Genomic DNA, 18,336 nt, shown 5'->3' on the forward strand with positions numbered 1-18,336 from the left:
CTTTGAAGAGCTCAGGCCCAGAGAACAGAACTAGGTGGAGTTGATGAGAAGCAGCTTCCAAGAAGCCTCAGTATTGTTGCCTTCCTACAAAATAATCCGCCTCTTAGCTTGTTTGTAAATAAACATTTGCTTGTTATTTCCCCTATTGGACAGGGTGAGCTCCTTGGGAACAGGGACTTGTGATTTATTTCGGAGAGGGCGGCACATTTTTTATATTCCCAGCAACCAGCACATTGTCTAGCACATCATGCTTCATTAGTGTTTCTTGTTTGATATAACTTGATGTAAGGAAAAGCTCACCATTAGACTGGTGCAAAGTCAAAAAGGGCTCTGCCTTCAGGTCTTTAATCTGAGGCTGGATGCCCACTTACTGCAGGGATTAGGGCCCCTTCAGAATCTGGTTCCCTTCACACACGTGGGTGAGGACTCTTAGCTGTGGGTCCCAGAACTTCTGAGCTGATCATCGGGTCATATGAATACTTCCTGCCATGTGCCTTTCTGTTCACGCCCACAGGCCTGAGGCATTCAAGTGGCCTCTCTCGGGTGTCCACTGCTGGACAGTGAACCGGAGTTTCTCCACCTTCCCGAATCCTCTGCTCGAGACTAGAATGCCACATGTGGCGGAACTTCAAAGATCGCCCCTTGGACAGGCAGCCCAGCTGGGCTCTGGGAGTCTCCCACCATGTGGAAAGCAAGCTGATGGAACCGATAGTACCCATGCAAGTCTCTCCGCCTGCTCCACCTCCTCTGCTCCACACTGAGAACCCCAGGGACAACAGCAGGGGGAAAGGCCAGAAGGCCCACAGTGGCCATCATACAAAACCCGGGAAAACACCCAACTCCCCGTAGCCAGAGGATATCATCTCCACTGGCTGTTTGGGGGCTCACAGAGTTTGCATAATGAAAACACTCGGGGCAAACTTTTCAGCAGATGTGCCCTGGTTCCGCCACCCGCTTCTCATTAAGGTTCCTGGGAATCAGGCCCTGCAAACCCTCACTGGCCTGCACCGAGCGGTTCCCTCCATTGTGTGAGATCCCCCACGGTCATCAATAGCTATTATGGAAAAGGCATGGAGCTTAATTCCCTCCTCACCTCTCCTTGTCGCATCTGTTTTGTGGGAGCTGTCCTCTCCTTCCATCCTCACTCAGATAGTAGCTGCCCAAGCTGCCTTTCCTGAGAGCCCAGAACTAGCAAAATAACAGTCTCCAGGGCTCCAGAGCATCACCTAAAGTATATCTTCTGCATGGTAGGAAGGTAGCCAGGGATTGGGGGCAGCAGGGACCCCCCCCAAAGATGGAGTTCAAACCCCATCTCAGGTCTTTGCTAGCTCTATAGACAAGTCCCACAGCCTGTGTCAATGTTGTCTCCTCAGAAAAATCAAGTAACCAGTCCCGGGACTGACGTGGGGCTCGAGTGTGATCATGGCTGTAGAGTTCTTTGTAAATATTAAAGCCCTGGAGAAATATTAGCCATTATTAGTGCTATTAGATTAGCTGGGGTGATCTCGGAGGGAGACTGTGGGGGCAGGCCTTCACAGGAAAACTCTGGGCAAAGGAAGAGGGAGGGAGCAAGAGTAAGAATCATTTCCGGAAGTTCACTCAGGACTACGTCCCAAAGAAATGAATCTTCCATTTATTCCTGAACAAAGATGTTCTTGTACAAATGCTGTGATCCCAGGAGGCAGTTGTGCTCTCCAGCTGATGTTTCCCTGGGAAGATGCAAGGCCAGCCTTCTGTGTCCAGATCTGAGCAGAGCTATTCTGGGCCCCAGAACAGCCTGGCACTGGTCCTGCCTATAGAAATGGGAAGACGGAGGAGCGGGGAGTGGAGACAAAGCACGCTGGAGCCCTGGCGGGCCAGAAGGAATAGCTTTCAGGTGGACGAGTTCAACAGCCAAATGGAATGATTTGGTGGAGAGCCGACCTCCAATTTTCCTTTGGGGGAGGGGGCAAAGACTCAAAGATCTTGGAAGCGTCTATGTAGAGTTGGGAGCCACATAAGAGCCCCTCTAACTTACATCCCTCATTTTAAAGATGAAAAAAACTGTGACCCAAACAAGTGAGATTTAGGTAAGCTCATACAGGGACTAAGCCACAGTGGGGGAATTGGAACCCAGGTCTTCTGTCCTAATCAGGGCTCCTTCCGCTGCACCTCGCCTTCTTATATCTGTAAAAAATGATGAGCAATGACCATTTCTCTAAGCAATGGTAATCAGCCACCACAGACAGGGGACACCTCCTGATTTTAAAGTTGAATTGCAGGCTCCTCTGTTTGGTCTTTAAAACCCTTAGTTAGCTATTTGGTTCCAGCCTGTGCTTCCAGGTAGATTACCTATGATTCCCCTTCCTGTACATGAGGTTTCAGCCCAAATGGCCAAATTCGTATTTTGTGGACTCAGCTGGCAGCAGCAGATCAGCTGAAAGGCCGTTTGGCTTATTTTCCAGACCAGGCCAGGAAAGGAGGACAAGTGGCAAAGACCCAGGAATGTTCGGCTCCCGGCTGAAAGCTCTATCTTAACTGGAGTCTCAGAGATTAGAAGAAAAGAATCATTTCCTGAGATTCATTCTACTGTATGTTGTATATTATAGAGCCAGCACTCTGCTAGGCACATGGGGGCTCCAGAGATCGACCTCAAAGAGGTTTCAGTTCAGGAGGGAAGGCTAGAATTTACATCTCCATGAGTAGCAGGAAAAATTCAATGTGGTATACTGTTAGGAACAGTGCAAAGTGCCATGAAGCACGGGGAATGGTCAAATGCCCACCTTCTGAGGGTATATAATAGGGTATATCATGTGGCTACATGATAGTACCATGAGAAAGGAGATTGCAAGTCATAGAAGCCAGAGCGCCATGCTCAATGGCCAGGTAACACATTCTCTGGACCCCAGTCTCTACATTTTACAATGAGGATGTTGGAGTGAAGGATTCTGAAGTCCCTTCCTGCTCCAGAGCCATGAGTTTGGGATCCTCTGAGGTCCTTCCGACCTCAGTAATTTTATGAATTGGAAAAGAACTGGATCTGGAGGCAGGGAGGCCCTCTAAAGAGGCCCATCAATATCCAGGAGGTGAGTGATGAAAGGCTAGGCTTGAGTAATGCACTCCCAGAAAGGTCTTTCAACATGGTCAGTGAGAGAACTCATGGAAAATTCCCTCTTATACGGAAGAACACTTAGTTTTTTGTGAGGATAAAGTGTGCCCACACATATACACACATGAGATCACTCTTCCACCAGGACAACAAGGAGTCGCTACCAATGTGTCATGCTTGGGGGAGGGGACAAGAGCATCACCTCCTTTTCCTTGGACTTCTGCCCTCATGGATTAGCTAGCTCTTTTGGAAAAGAACAGGGGCTCTGGAATCAGAGCACTTGGGTCAAAATGCACGTAGCTCACTATGGATCAATAATGTGATATGGCGGCCTCAAGGGTAGATGTGACCTCCACGTACATGGAGATGGACAACGCAGGGTGTAAAAATCCTGTTCTACTCTCTAGACTACAACTGATAGAAGTACATTTTTAACTCTGGACATCACGTTTTAGGAAAGGATATTGATTTGCAAGCACATGGAAAAGGGGGATTTAGAAACTTCACCATACAACAATTTATCCTTGAAAACAACATAGTGTCACTGAAAAGGAACATGGCTATCGGTGTGTAACAGCGTGACCTCTTAGGCTTGAAGACAGAGACCAAGAAAGGACCCTGAAGTTCATTTAATCAAAACCCTTGGTTTTAAGCGTCAACTGAAATCTGTAGAGATGAAGGGACTTCCAGAAGGTGACGTAATGACAGAGACGAGATTCGAACCCTTGTCATCCATTCAAAAGTAACCCTTGCTTGTTCTAAGTAGTTGGTGAGATCAGATGACCCAGGAATGGATCAATTTATTTGTAAACTATTAGCTCATTAGTTAAAGCCTGGGAGCCAAGGTCAGAGTTTAAATTCCTTTCATGGGGCAGTTACCTCTTCCTGCACCATGGTCAATGAATGCTCCTCGTCATGGCCAGGTATCTTTCCAAATATAGGTCACCAGTCACCCAAGAATTTGGCAAGAAGGAGAAGGTGATGAAAATCTAATAGATGGGTATTTCATGGGCCCCCACCTCCTCTTTGTTCATAGAAGTTCTAGGTTTTCAGTCTTAGATCACCTTAGCTCGGAAGCTCCCAAGTGACCATTTCTGCACCGGTTTTGTAGTGGATACTTTATCCCACCCAATGGAAAGCCAAAGGCCCCAGGAGATGTACACTTAGAGGAAACGCTTTGTGGACAACAGAAAATAAAAAATAAATCATCACTTCCATTCTTCTTTTGAGGTGCTTTTCTAACCATCAGAGGAAGACAAGGAGGGCAGCAATTCTCCTTCCCCCAACTCCCACCTGATTCCGAGAACATTTTCATTGTATAATAAATCTTGCCAACTTTGCTGATAAGGTACAGTGGAAGTTACATAAGCGGAGGGAGGCAACAAACTCACTGTGAACAGAGGGCAAAGATCAATCCCACTCCAAACATTTGCAGAGACTAATAAAAAAAACCATGGAGAGGTGGATGGGAGATGCAGGTTACCATCTCCTCGGTGATGGGCCCTCTTTGTAGGGCAAAGGGATCCTCTATCTGTGCATGTCACTGCAGAGCCACAATGAGGCACCACCAGCTGCACTGCACTGCAGCATTTGGTCCCCAAATGTCCCCCTTCCTCCTCAGTCTTCTCTCTCCCCAGAGAGCTGTACACCTAAAAGTCAAGACAAGCAAATCAGTGACCATCAATCTGGAGTTTGGTTTATTTGTAATGTCACAAGAACACTTTCAGTCGAGCAGAAATGCATGATTGACAAACCATTTCATAGAATGAACTCACACTTTTCCTAGGGATGGATCCATTGACCAGCTTCTGAAATTTCACCATAACCCTCTTTGTTCAGTCATTCATTCAGAAAACAAAATATATCTTTACTATTGGTTGCTTGCTGCACTGGAGGAGGTACCAATCTGCAATCCACGTAGCCCTTGGCATCACAGAATTTTCAAGCTGTCTGGAAATGACCTAAACTCAGATGACCATCATACATACCATTGCCTGCTGTGGGCAACAGAGAGGTACTGAGGTGTGAGGGAAGAGAATGTTACCAGTGGCCATAGGAACAGGGTTTTAGAGTCTCGTTCAACTCCAAAATACTTAGGTCAATTATTTTGACTTTAAATCCTAAACAAAATGAAGGGGTATAGCATCAAAAGCTTGGTTTGCTCATATTTAGAAAGGGAAACACTGATCAAAAAGAGTCATCATGGCTTTATCCTTCATAGGAAATTTCATAATAATCCCTTTTTTTTAATGAATCATTTTCAACACTAATTTATTAAACTCCCAACAAGATTATTTTTGGACAGGATTAATGCATTTATAGAACAAGGGAATGATTACACTTAATTGTATTTTAGCAAAATATCTAATAAAGTCTGTTATGCTACCCTCTTAGAAAATATAGTTATTTTCTATATTCAATATTTTTAAAAATGACCACTGAGTAGATTGAGAAATGGTTGAGAAATTAGAACAGTCTTCATGGTTTGAAGCCAGCTTGAAGAGAGGTTTCATGCAATGTCCAAGAAATCTAGCCTTGTTTTATCTGTTTAATATTTCATCGATGACTTGAATAAATTTTATCGATGCTTTTGAATGTGTTTTTTCCATGAAGCTTTCCCTTATTCTTCTTAGTCCTCTCCCAATAATCACTAATTCCTCTTCATCTTTTTCATACTACTTGGTCTCAAAGACTCCTCCTGTCCTTATCACAGTCAACATTATACATTTTATGTTTATTAGCATATCGGATATTTGAATGATACTAAACTTATAGTAATTTGAAATATGGATAACAGCTTCAAGATCTTAAAAGTTATTGACAAGGTAAAATGATGGGATCTATGTAAAAAGATGAATTTTAGATAATTTAAGTTATTCTACATTTTGGTTAGAAAAATTTAGCATTCAAAGTAGAGCATTCTATAGGTAATAGTTCATCCAGAAAAAAGAAGAAGAAGAAGAAGAAGAAGAAGAAGAAGAAGAAGAAGAAGAAGAAGAAGAAGAAGAAGAAGAAGAAGAAGAAGAAGAAGAAGAAGAAGAAGAAGAAGAAGAAGAAGAAGAAGAAGAAAAGAAGAAAAGAAGAAGAAGAAGAAAAGAAGAAGAAAAGAAGAAGAAAAGAAGAAAAGAAGAAGAAGAAGAAGAAGAAGAAGAAGAAGAAGAAGAAGAAGAAGAAGAAGAAGAAGAAGAAGAAGAAGAAGAAGAAGAAGAAGAAGAAGAAGAAGAAGAAGAAGAAGAAGAAGAAATAAGAGAAGAGGATATAGGTCTTCTAGTGGTTTGTGAATGGAAATGGACCTAAAGGTTTATCAATGGTGGCAACTGGTGATCAAAAATGATAATGGAATATTAACATAGGAATAAGGAAGTGATGGTAACACTCTACCTTGCACTGATTAAGACACATCTAAAATATCATCTTCCATTTTGGGCATTGTAATTGAGAAGAGGCGTTGACAAACTTGAGTGTGTCCCCTGAAGGGTAGCCAACAAAGGGTATCCTGGAGGTCCTGCCAGGTAAGAATTACAGTTATTCCTTCTACATTGTGGGGAAAGGGGCTCTGAGGCTAGGGATGTGGTGCCCTCAAAATATGGAAAATCATATAATTCTTTTTTTTTTGTCCCTTCCTTCATACTGGAGAAGTCTGAATTTTTTTTTTCTTTTATGAGGTGCTTACAGTGCCTTATTGTAAAATTTGGGTTATTTTTCTGCATCATCTGCTAGCCTCTGTTTGTTATCTGTAGTTTCTGCAAAACTACCCCCAAATTCCCATACAATGTCTTGTGCCATTCCACAATATATTGAAACTGAAATGGGGAAAATCATGATAAGGAAGGGATAACTATATTTGAAATAACTAAGTTTGTTTGCCCCCCCCCAAAAAAAAAGAAAACTGAGAAGGTGCAGGATATTTCTTTAAGTATTTGAGGGGATCTCTTAGGGCAACAGTTAGATTTTTTGGTCCCACAGAGCAATGACTCATTGGTATAGAGAAAGGTTTTAGGGTGTTGCAGGCAAAGGGGAAGCAATGGCTCCCTCAACTTTGAAGTGAAAAGGGGCATGGCCCTAGCTGTGGAGGTAAGAGAGGAGATTCCTGTTCAGGTGTAAGTTGAGATTCAACTGTCCCCTGAGCCCAGAATCCTTTCAGGGAACAAGAGGAGTTATGGTACACTGGAACTAAGAGATGTGGGCAAATCATATTAGCTCCTTGGATTCCATTATTGGTTGGATTATATAAACTTTAAAGTCCTCTATTGCTGTAATCAACTATTTTTAATCTGAAATCTTTGAAATTTGACAGACAGACAGATAGGCAGACATAATTTTTTATTTAATTTATTTTTTTGTATTTTTATTGTATTTTAATGTATTTTTATTTAATTCCTGTTCTAATCTTTGTGTTTTATTTTGTACATTTAATACCATTCCTCTGAGCCGGGGTCCAACAGTTTCACCATGCTAAGGCGCCAACAAGTTTCAGAACCCTGAAGCCAAGGTGAATGAACCAGGGCTGTTGATCTAAGTGTATTGTTCTTCATCAAACTTTCCATCATCCTTCTTAGTTCTCTTCAAATAATCAGTGATTCCTCCTCAACTTTTCTATACCACTTGGTTTTGAAGACTCCTCTGTTCTTATATGATATTTTGTCCTCTATGCCAATGGGCTCCTTGGTAGGAGGATTGCTTTGTCTAGCGCTTCTAGTGAATCCCTAGTGTTTAGCAGAGGACCTTAATATATATTTATTGAAATGTATTCTGAAAGACTTGAATATCTTTGAGTTCAAAAAGTAATTCATTTGTTTTGGTGTCCTCTGTGCCCAGCAGAGTAACTGGCACATAATGTGTTCTTAAAGCATGTCTGCTGATTAAATTGAATTTTAATATGATATTAATAACTGGCATAGAGATCACTTTAAAGATTGCAAAACACTTGCCTGTGATAGGACCTCATCCTTAAACAATCATTAACTATGTATTAAATTCCTACTATGTGCCTGACTATGAGCTAAGAGCTAGACACATGAGAGCAAAGAAGAATATAATCCTGAAAAAATTATAGAAACTAACTTCCATTTCTCAAGATGAAAGCATATTCAAAAGTGTGTACAGCATATATATATAATCTATGGGACACAAAGCCTAAATATATAGGTGAAATCCAACAAAACTCATACCAAAGAGTAAATTTGACACTGATTCCTTCTTACCCCCAAGGCCAGTCCTGTCTCCGCTATTGCCTTACCATATTGATTTGCAATACTTGAAATCCTTTCTAAGCCACAGGATCATAAATTAAGAGAGTTGAAAAATCGTTTTAAGAGGCCCTATCTATTCCAACTCCCTCCTTGTAAAGAAAGGGAATGAAGAAGAGATTCTTCCCCAAAATTGGATGGGGAGGTGAGGATAGTAGTGGTCAGTGAATGGCAGAACTAGCTAGGCACTGACTCCACAGATAATACTCCTCATCTTCCCCAAGTTGGCTCTTCAGCACAGGCCCCAGAGCTGTAACCCTCTTATCAGGACAAGTGGCAAGCATCTAACATTGTCACTTCAAAGAACTCTAATTACATCTCCCAGCCATTCCCTTAAAAGAAGGTCTACTCCCTGATTCTGGACTACCTTGGCATTCCAGCTTACTGGGCCTTTGGACTATTGCACCATATTTGTGAGCACAGGGGCATCTGGATTTGGGGCATTTATAATGCAAATATTTTCCTTAGGAACTTTTGTCAGAAGGTCATAACCCGGTGAAGGAGCACATGACTGGAGTGTGACTTGGATCCAAGGAAGAGGCCTTGGACCATAGCAAGTGTCATTCAGGCTCATGGATTTAGGGGTTCAGTAATTCGTCACCTCCACTGATGGAGACCATGTAGCCTTGGCCTTTGACAAAAGAGGCAAATAAAGTAGGGGAAAGGAAGACTTCCTGGAGTACACTACCTCTTCCAAAACAACTATTAATGATTTAAGGAAGAATAAATCAGCAACATATGGGCCAGATTTTCTTGATACTGGGTTCAAGAACTAATAGGGAACATGCCTATCAACCTGTATGTGATCCCATTTTCTCCACTCATGTATTTCTAAAATGTGCACTAGAAACACCAATGGGTACCAATATCTGATCCAAAAAACAATCACAATAATAATTATTATATCGATATATGCATCTCTACATACACTGGTTAATACACTCCTTGAGAGAAGGTACCTATGTATCTAATTCTGGGTCATTGGTCCCTCATGCCTAATATAGTTTATTGTGTATTCAGGTAAAAATGAAATGCTTTAGAACTCTCCTCACTGCATGGATTGCTCCCTACGTAGATGGCATCCAATCAATGAAGAGAGATAAGTCTTAGAAAATTGTGACTGATTTGGCCAGAATCATCACAAAAAATGCCTGAGAAATGGGACTTGAAGGCCAGCCTTGTGAAATCAAAACATAATACTCCCTCCCTTAGCCCATACTGCCTCTGAGAACATGTGTGCCTAACAGCCTCCCAATGGATGAACATCTTATTCTCAGGTGAATCAGGTGGAAATGGAAGGAATCCTTTAGAAGAGCATTTTAGCACAGTGAGGGCAGCAGTAGGTGCTGAACAATCCTTATTTCCCACTACATCTTCAGTCAGAGGAGTGAAGATTCAATTCCTTTTAATTCATTGTCCTCAAATACCATTACTATCCTTATGACTTCCTTACATCATTTAATTGATTGTTTTACTAAAAGTATTTTTGCCAGAAAACCCCAAATAGGCTCACAAAGAGTTAAACAGGACTGAATACAAAGACACAAAAATCCCCCAATAAACAGGATGATCCCTAGCCTCAAGAAGCTGACATTTTAGGGCAATCCAGAAGTGGTATCCATGGAGTTGTGTTTTGATTAGGAAGCCACGGGTATCTGAGTATAGTCAAAGGAAAATTGATTTATGTGTCCTTTTCTTGGAGAGTTTTGGTTAATTTTCTTATTTTTTTCAGAGTCGAAGGTGAAGATGACTGAAATGAATAAGTAAGGGATCTGAGAACTTTGAGATAAGAATATGAATAGAGAAAAATTATTTTTCTCTGCACCAGTGGAACAGATATTACTTTATTCCTCTTTCTCTCACATCTCCAGGTTGGTATGCTTTGCTGAATTGTAGGTGGCCAAGAGCCTCTGCTTTATCCCAAGCTCTACCACAAGAGTTCCCCCCTTCCCCAAACCTACACTTAGGCTTGAAGTGAGCAGAGAAAATCTAGCTAGGTTTGGGGTTTGTCAAATATCTGAAACTATTTTTTCCAAATGTTTCAGGTTCAAAGAAATCCAAAACATGTTTTCCCAAGAACTATCACCCCTAAATTCCAAACCCTATGTATTTAGGGGAAATTTGAGCCATGTGCCCCTCAAATCATTTATATAACTCATCACAATGTTGTTTGGGAAGAACTATTATGGGATTTTTATATAAATACTGTTTTTCATGTAAACAAAAAGTCATATTGCACCAACCAGATCTGTTTTGACTTTCAAATTTCTGTATTTAGTAAGAAATAAGTAAATAAATAATGAAATAAAAGAAAAGAAAAGAAAATACACAAGCAATGAAGTAATTTATGGAAGTATACATTTAGAGATGAAAGGAATCTATCAAGGCCATCCATTCCAACTATTTCACTTTATATTTTGGGAAACTGAGGACCAGAAAAGTTAAATAAATTAATTGCCCAAAAGATCCCGCAACTAAAAATGTAGTACTCTTTCCATTATAACAAAGGGTGTCCCAAGTCTGCCAATTTTATTATTATTATTATTTCATTTAAACTTCTAGAGGTTATCTTCCATAGTGATTATTTCATTTTTATCTTTGCCCCTCAATACCTGGCACATAATAGGCTCTCTTTTCAATTGATTAAGAGTTATAAAGTTAGCCATCACCAAGCAGATGAAAAAAAAAAGTTTGTGTCTTATTCCTTTTGAAACTACAGGAAGTCTAAATGGCTCACCCCTTCCGAGTGACTAATAAATCAGGTTCAAACTCCTTGTATGACATCTTAACTCTATAGTCTTGTCACATATTATTCCATTTTGTATGCAATAAGGTGCATATATATCATTAGCATAAGCTTCTTTTTCCTGTGGCAAGTATTTTCCTTCTTCATCTCTAAATGTTTTGTTTTCTATATTTGAAGTTTACCTTCAATAGGCCCACTAAGCAACTATCTGCTGCACCCATTTCTCCTTTATGTCCCCTAGGTGAACCCTGAAATGATTGAGTTGGTTATGTGGAAACAATATGAATTACAGTCATCTTTCTGAAACAATATTCCATTTATGGTCAGTGACCATGAAACCCAGTCTAAGAGTGCCAATCATTGGATGAATACTCAATTACTGTGAATGTAAATTTCACTTATACATTTCATTCTGATCTCTTGCTCTCATTGGACACAGCTGGTGGTTGTTCTTTCCATTGTTTTTATATTCCAAAGGAAAGAAGCCATTCTGGGGCTCCATTGAGAATCATTCAGACAGAAGGAACCAAAGGTAGGAAAGGAAAACACCTGTTCTGATCACTGATGTATGGAGCATTTGGGAGGCAGAAGGAGAGATGACTAAAAAACCAAGAATTAGAATTCATAAAACCTTGAATACCAAGGTCAAAAGTCTGAACTTTTTATTCTCAGGATAATATACTGTGATCAAGTAGGATTTATGCCAGGAATGCATTCCTATTAGCATAATCAACCATATCAATAACCAAACTAACAAAAATCATATGATTATAACAATAGTTGCAGAAAAACATTTAATAAAATCCAACACCCATTGCTATTAAAAACACTAGAGAGTTGGGAATAAATGGATTTTTTCTTAAACTGATCAGTAGCATCTTTAAAAACCATCAGCAAGCATCATATGTAATGGGGATAAACTAGAACCATTCCCAATAAGATCAGGAAGGAACAAGATTACCCACTATCAACATTACTATTCAATATCATATTAGAAATGCTAGCTTCAGCAATAAGAGAAGTAAAAAGAGATTAAAAGAATTAGGATGATTTTAGAGAGGTCTGGGGAGACTTACATGAACTGATGCTAAGTGAAATGAGCAGAACTAAGAGATCATTATACACAGAAACATCAATATTATATGATAATCAATTCTGATGGATGTGGCTCTCTTCAACAATGAGAAGATTCAAACCGATTCCAATTGTTCAGTGATGAAGAGAGCTATCTACACACAGAGAGAGGATTGTGGGAACTGAATGTGGATCACAACATAACATTCTCATTCTTTTTGATGTTGTTTGCATTTTGTTTTCTTATTCATTTTATTTTCTTTTTGATCTGATTTTTCTTGTGCAACAAGAGAATTGTATAAATATGATTACACATATTGGATTTAACATATATTTTAACATGTATAATGTATATTGGATCGTTTGCCATCTAGGGGAGAGAGTGGGGGGGAAGAAAGGAAAAACACAAGGCTATGCAAGGGTCAATGTTGAAAAATTATAGATGCATATGTTTTGAAAATATCCTGAAAATAGAAAGTTCATGTGACAAGCTTTGAGGAAGCCTGGATGGCCAAGTTATCAATGAAAGTCATTTCATTCCTAAGTCTTTTCACTCTCTAGATCTGCTCTCTCACCATATCCATTTCCTTTCTCTATATGAATGTAAGCTCCTTGGAGAAAGAAACTCCCTTGTTCTCTTCAATGGCTGGCAAATTATAAATGCCTAGTAAATTTTCTATCTACTATCTATCTTTCCAGTCTCCTCCTCCTCCTCCTCCTCCTCCTCCTCCTCCTCCTCCTCCTCCTCCTCCTCCTCCTCCTCCTCCTCCTCCTCCTCATCATCATCATCATCCTCATCAACAACAACATTCTCTGTCTCTCTGTCTTTGTCTCTCTTTCTGCCTGTGTGTGTGTGTGTGTGTCTGATTCTGTCTTTTTCTCTTTATGTCTCTTTCTCCCTGGTTCCGTCCTTCCCTTCATCTATCAAGTGTGAGTAGGAACTAAGGAGACTAATTACAAAGAATAATTACTTGACCTAAAGGATTTATTTTGTTTCATGATTTAAGAGTGAATTCTATTGCTGGTCAGGTCTTCACTAGAACATATTCAGATTCTCTAAAAAGGAATCCAGCATGGTGATGGCTCACTAGTTTATTCCAAAAGAAGAAACCTGTCAAAAAATATTAAGGAGAGATATGTTAGCTGTGTATGTGTATGGGAGTGGCTATCATGTGAAAGAGGATAGAATGGGCTTGTTCAATTTGGCCCCAAAGTACAAAACAAGAATAATAGGTGAATGATGACATCATGAGATAAATGTAATAAGCTCAATGTCAAGAGAAGGGAGAACAAAATATTGGAGTCATCCCAAAGTAGAATGATCTTACCAAATGACTCCTTTCCTGCCCCCCCCAAATCTGAGGTCTTCCAGAAACAATGAAACTGTTTTTAAGATGTACTGTACCCAGTATGCTTTTTTAAGTATGGCTTTGACCAGATGATTCTTGGCAACTCTGAGATTCTGGGATTATTTCAACCAATCCTGCTGTGTTGTGAAGAGCCCCCATGATGCAATGTTTCCATCATCCATTTGAGGCTCATTTTGGAGTAACTCAATATGTACTAGAGTTCTTTTGTCTTCTAAGCACTTTCCAGCAAGCTGCTTGAGGTCCAATGAGGAATAAATCCATTATTAATGACATCCTTAGGGATAGTAATCTTTGGTATCATCCAAAGTAGCCCATGTAGAAGTAACTTTATGCTTGGTTTAGGGGGAAAATAACATAAAATTATGTCCAGATTTCTGAGAATCTGTGGTGATCCTGGGAAAACCATAGAAGTCCCCTCAGCAAATGTAGAGTCCTTAACTCACAAATAATAAAGCTCAGCAAAGTTAAAAGACCCTGCTCCTTCAATATGAACATCAAAATAGCTTTCTATAATCATCCTGATAAAATTAAGATGAGATTTCTTTGGTCTTTGGAAAATAATAACAACAATGACAATAACCACAAGACAACAGCATCCTCATTATGTCTTCACTTCTCCTTCCTTCATTTCTAGCTGGATGATATGGGAAACAAGAATGTAAGGAAATGAAAGGAAATGCTTATTATATTGTTCTTTTCATGAAATCCCTTTCCTCATGGAGGTCATAATGCTACAATTTCTCTTTCAGAAGCCATGGCTTCTGTTTTCATGCTTATCCAGGCTCCTTTAAGAAGTTTTGTCATTCCAGGCTGGAGAGCCTCCCAGTGTATCTTGTTCCTCCGGCACCAATTTGTGGTTGAAATCACTGAGATTAAAACCTCGTGAGCTCTTCGTGGAGCATGTTCCAAGAGGCCAAGAAATCAAAGTGTCCCTAAAATGTAAACAATTGGCAAACCCTTTGGTGGAAACATCTTATGGGGGTGGAAATATGCACAGAGGACCAGGAATTTGAAAAGTAAATGGAACTTTATCGAGATGAAAGATATTTTTAGGCATGTGCCCCCAAACCTACTTTTCAGAACTGCATTTTGCTCTTATTACTAAAGATTTAGGATCAAGGATTTAGAGAGAGATTTTAAGGACAACAATGGCTGATGAGCCCCATAAACAAATCTAAAGGAATCATCTAAGATTCAAACTCTGCTTGAAGATCTCCAAGGAGGAAGAAGTCATGACCTGTATCAGTAAACCATTCTACTTTGCTCATGGGATCCTAGATGTACTGCCAGAAGGGATTTTGGAGTCAATCTAGCTTGACACTCCCCTTATTTGGAAAAAGAACCTGAGGCTAAACAGGTCAAGTGTTTTACCTAAGCTTATAGAGGTTGTAAGCAGCAGAACTCGAATTTCAATCCAGCTTCCCTAACTCCAAAGCCAGCAGTAGCCAATAAACAGTTATTAAATGCCTGCTGTGTGCCAGGCTCTCTGCTAAGTGTTATTCAGCATTATTCAGTCAAACATACACATATGTGTATATCTCTAGTCTGCTGTCTACTACCACCATAAGAATCTGATATTCAAAACTCATGAAAACAGTGCAAATCCAATGTCAGCATAATCTACCATAAAATTAAAGAGCCCAAGCAGCTTCCAACACATAATAACAAAGATAAGTGCCCAGGATAAAGAGGAAAACCCCTTTGGACTAGAGCCAGGATTTTTGACTTTCCATGCTTAGCCTTCCCATGAGTTGTTTCTCACACTAATTTAGGCAACAGAAGGAATCTGAGACCATATTAGACAGCATCACTTTTTCAAGAGGGAGATGACTTGAGAGTTAACTAATTGCACACTGAACTACTTGAACTCTTGAGGAATTCCATGGTCAATATGCAAGAAGGAAATGACTGATACAGAGGGACCTTAAAGCTGGACACAAAGGGACCAGAAGCACAAGCACTGACCCTCCGTTCCTTATGCTCTCTCCCAACTAGTACATAGTGGAAGAGACTATAAGGAGCCTGGCTCCCATGGTAGTATTGACTCTGAGGCCACAGCTACCAACCCCAACTAATATCATTGGTCAGATGTTCTCTGCCACGATTTTCCCATCAGATGAAATTGTCTGTGCTACAGAAGCAATCTCTCAAAATCTCCAAATAGACTGGACAAGACCTTCATCACTTTGGAAGATGGAGAGCACTAGAATCATTGAATGGAAGCCCATGGGCCACACAGGATATGGCTTGTAGTTGACTGAGCAAATCAGTGAAGTCTTTTGGGGATTAAATATAAGTATATGCTAGTTCAGAATCTGGCGTTCTAATAGCAGACAAGCCTCAAGTTAATATGGCTCCAGCCAAGCCTCTGAAACACAATCCTATAGAAAGGAGTGAGGGAAAAGTCACTTTCTCCCACCCCCTTTTGACCAGAGGTTCACCTAGTGTGCTTCAAAAGGATAGAAAATGTAAAATTCCTGTCAAGATTCACAGAAGTGTCCCAAGAATAGTAGCAGATGAGCATCTAGGATAAGGGCAACAAATATACCCCGGGGATAAGCATCTATAAGACATTACAAGGCCAGTGACCCTTGGAAACCAGAAGATATATCATAGATTATCTACAAACTAGAAAAGGACTTCCAGAAGCCAGGAATTATGAGCTATATCTTTATGATATATGCTTCCTAAGGTTGAGTTTTTATCTCCATGGTGACTTTGTATGTGAAAAAAAAAAAAAGCGCATGCTCTAATATTTTGAGGAAATGATATTGTACCAATTATTCTCATTATAAAACATCAGTAAATATCCCTTTCTAAAACTTAATTGAGTCTGACTGGCTGATAATGGAGAGGGATAATACTGTATAGGGGCTTATAAAAGAAAGTAATGACAACCTTAAAAAAACAGTGCAAATCCAATGTCAGCATAATCTACCATAAAATTAAAGAGCCTGAGCAGCTGATCTCTAGGGATTCAAATTCTAGTGGGATCCTGGGAGACTTATTCCAGATTTTGTGCTATACTATATTTAAAAAACAACCTTAAAAAAAACTCCATCTTTCTCCTTTCTAGAGATCAGTATATATAAATATCTATATCTGTCTATGTATATATTATATCTATATCTATATCCATATCTATATCTATATCTCTCTATATCTATATAAATATAGATATATAGATATATATGTATATATACATCGCTAGAGGCTCAGGTCCAATTCATTTTCAAAGGCCCTCCCAAACTTCTTTAATGTTTTAGCCTTATTTAAGAAACTGATATTTAAAAGTTGTCAAAGTTTTTCTGAGCAGTAGGCAGGCATCAATGTAAAATTATCTGAGCTAAGTGTAGTTTCTTAACAACACTGTACAAAGATAATGCTAAGAAGAACCTTAGGAAGGTGGGCTGATCCCTTCCCTGTCACATGGAAATGTAGACAGCTGGGATCTAGATATTTTTGGAAAGATTTCTAGAAAGGGATATTCCATGGCTTTCCTTGGCAATCCATTTCCTTGTCGAATCACTCACTGAGAGAGTACTCACATCAAGGCTTCCTCATGTCTCTGTCACTTCCAGTTTCTTCTGTCCTCATTAGAATTAGAGGAAAAGCCAATATCTTTGTTATTGAATAACTACTTGGCTTTTTTCTTTCTTTCCTGGATGGTGTCCATATTGTTTTAACATTGGCTGAATGAATCAGGATTGAGCTACTACTCTCTTTCATATTGCCCCTTGACTGATCTAGTTGGTGTTCTTGCTAAGTAGAAGTCTTTTTTCCCACACACACAATCCAGGAGAGTGTATTGGTCAACCTTGCTGAAAAAGAAAGGGAGTTATAACGTGGTTTTGACTAGGAGTTCACAGAATCTCTCTTGTGTTTCCTCCTTGGTATTTTCTACCTCCCTGAGAAATGGAAGCATGGAGGTAAGACGTGGAGTCAAGCAGGTGTCCTCTCTGTGAAGATAGGGACCAGGTCTTCACCTGAGCTGTTGTAGAACCCATTGTCAATTCATCTCGATACAAGACCAACAGCACACACGCTAACTCAAATTACTTTCCAAGATGCGTGAGAGACGCATGTACAGGTTAAATTGATAATCTGAAGGGTCTGGGCAGCTAGCCAAGAAAAAATAATAAAGAAAACCCTTGGCTTCGTGCCCAGGGAGTGAGCTCAGGGTTCTATCTGCAGGCAGATAGCTTCGAGGACGAAAGAGGGTCTGCAAAGGAAGACAGACGCTGGCGCATTTCTACTTCTCAATGATAAGGCAGTTTCCCTTCCCTCTTGCCCGTGGCTTCTCACACATAACCTAGTGAATCACATCTGCCATGCAAAGGGAGAAAGCCAGCCAGTCCACTCTAGACATCCAACTCTTCTGGAGTCGTTTGGGGCGGAGGAGGAATGGAGGAATTGAGTAAAAGCCAATCTTTGATTGCTCCTATGTCAAACTCAGGACCCTGCTGATTTTTGTTTTATGAATTTCCCAGCTGATTTGGGATAGACCGAAGCAGTTCTGTAGTTGAATGTCTCAACAAACCACAATTCTGAGCCAGGAGTTAACACTTTATCCAATTTAAACTATGCAGGACACTGAGGAGAACAGCATAGTATGGCCCATGATGCCAAATAGAATCTGGCTGAGATCACCAAGTACTCAACAGTCACTCTTGTCAAACATGCCTTGGGATTAAGCCTTTTTCTCTTCTTCCTTCATTCCTTTTTTTTTATTCTTCTTTTTTTCTTTCTTTCTTCCCTTCTTCCTTCTTTTCTTTTTTCCTTCCTTTCTTCCTTCGTTCCTTCCTTCCT

The sequence above is a fragment of the Sminthopsis crassicaudata genome, chromosome 1 (genome assembly GCF_048593235.1).
Source record: "Sminthopsis crassicaudata isolate SCR6 chromosome 1, ASM4859323v1, whole genome shotgun sequence".
Taxonomy (NCBI): Eukaryota; Metazoa; Chordata; class Mammalia; order Dasyuromorphia; family Dasyuridae; genus Sminthopsis; species Sminthopsis crassicaudata.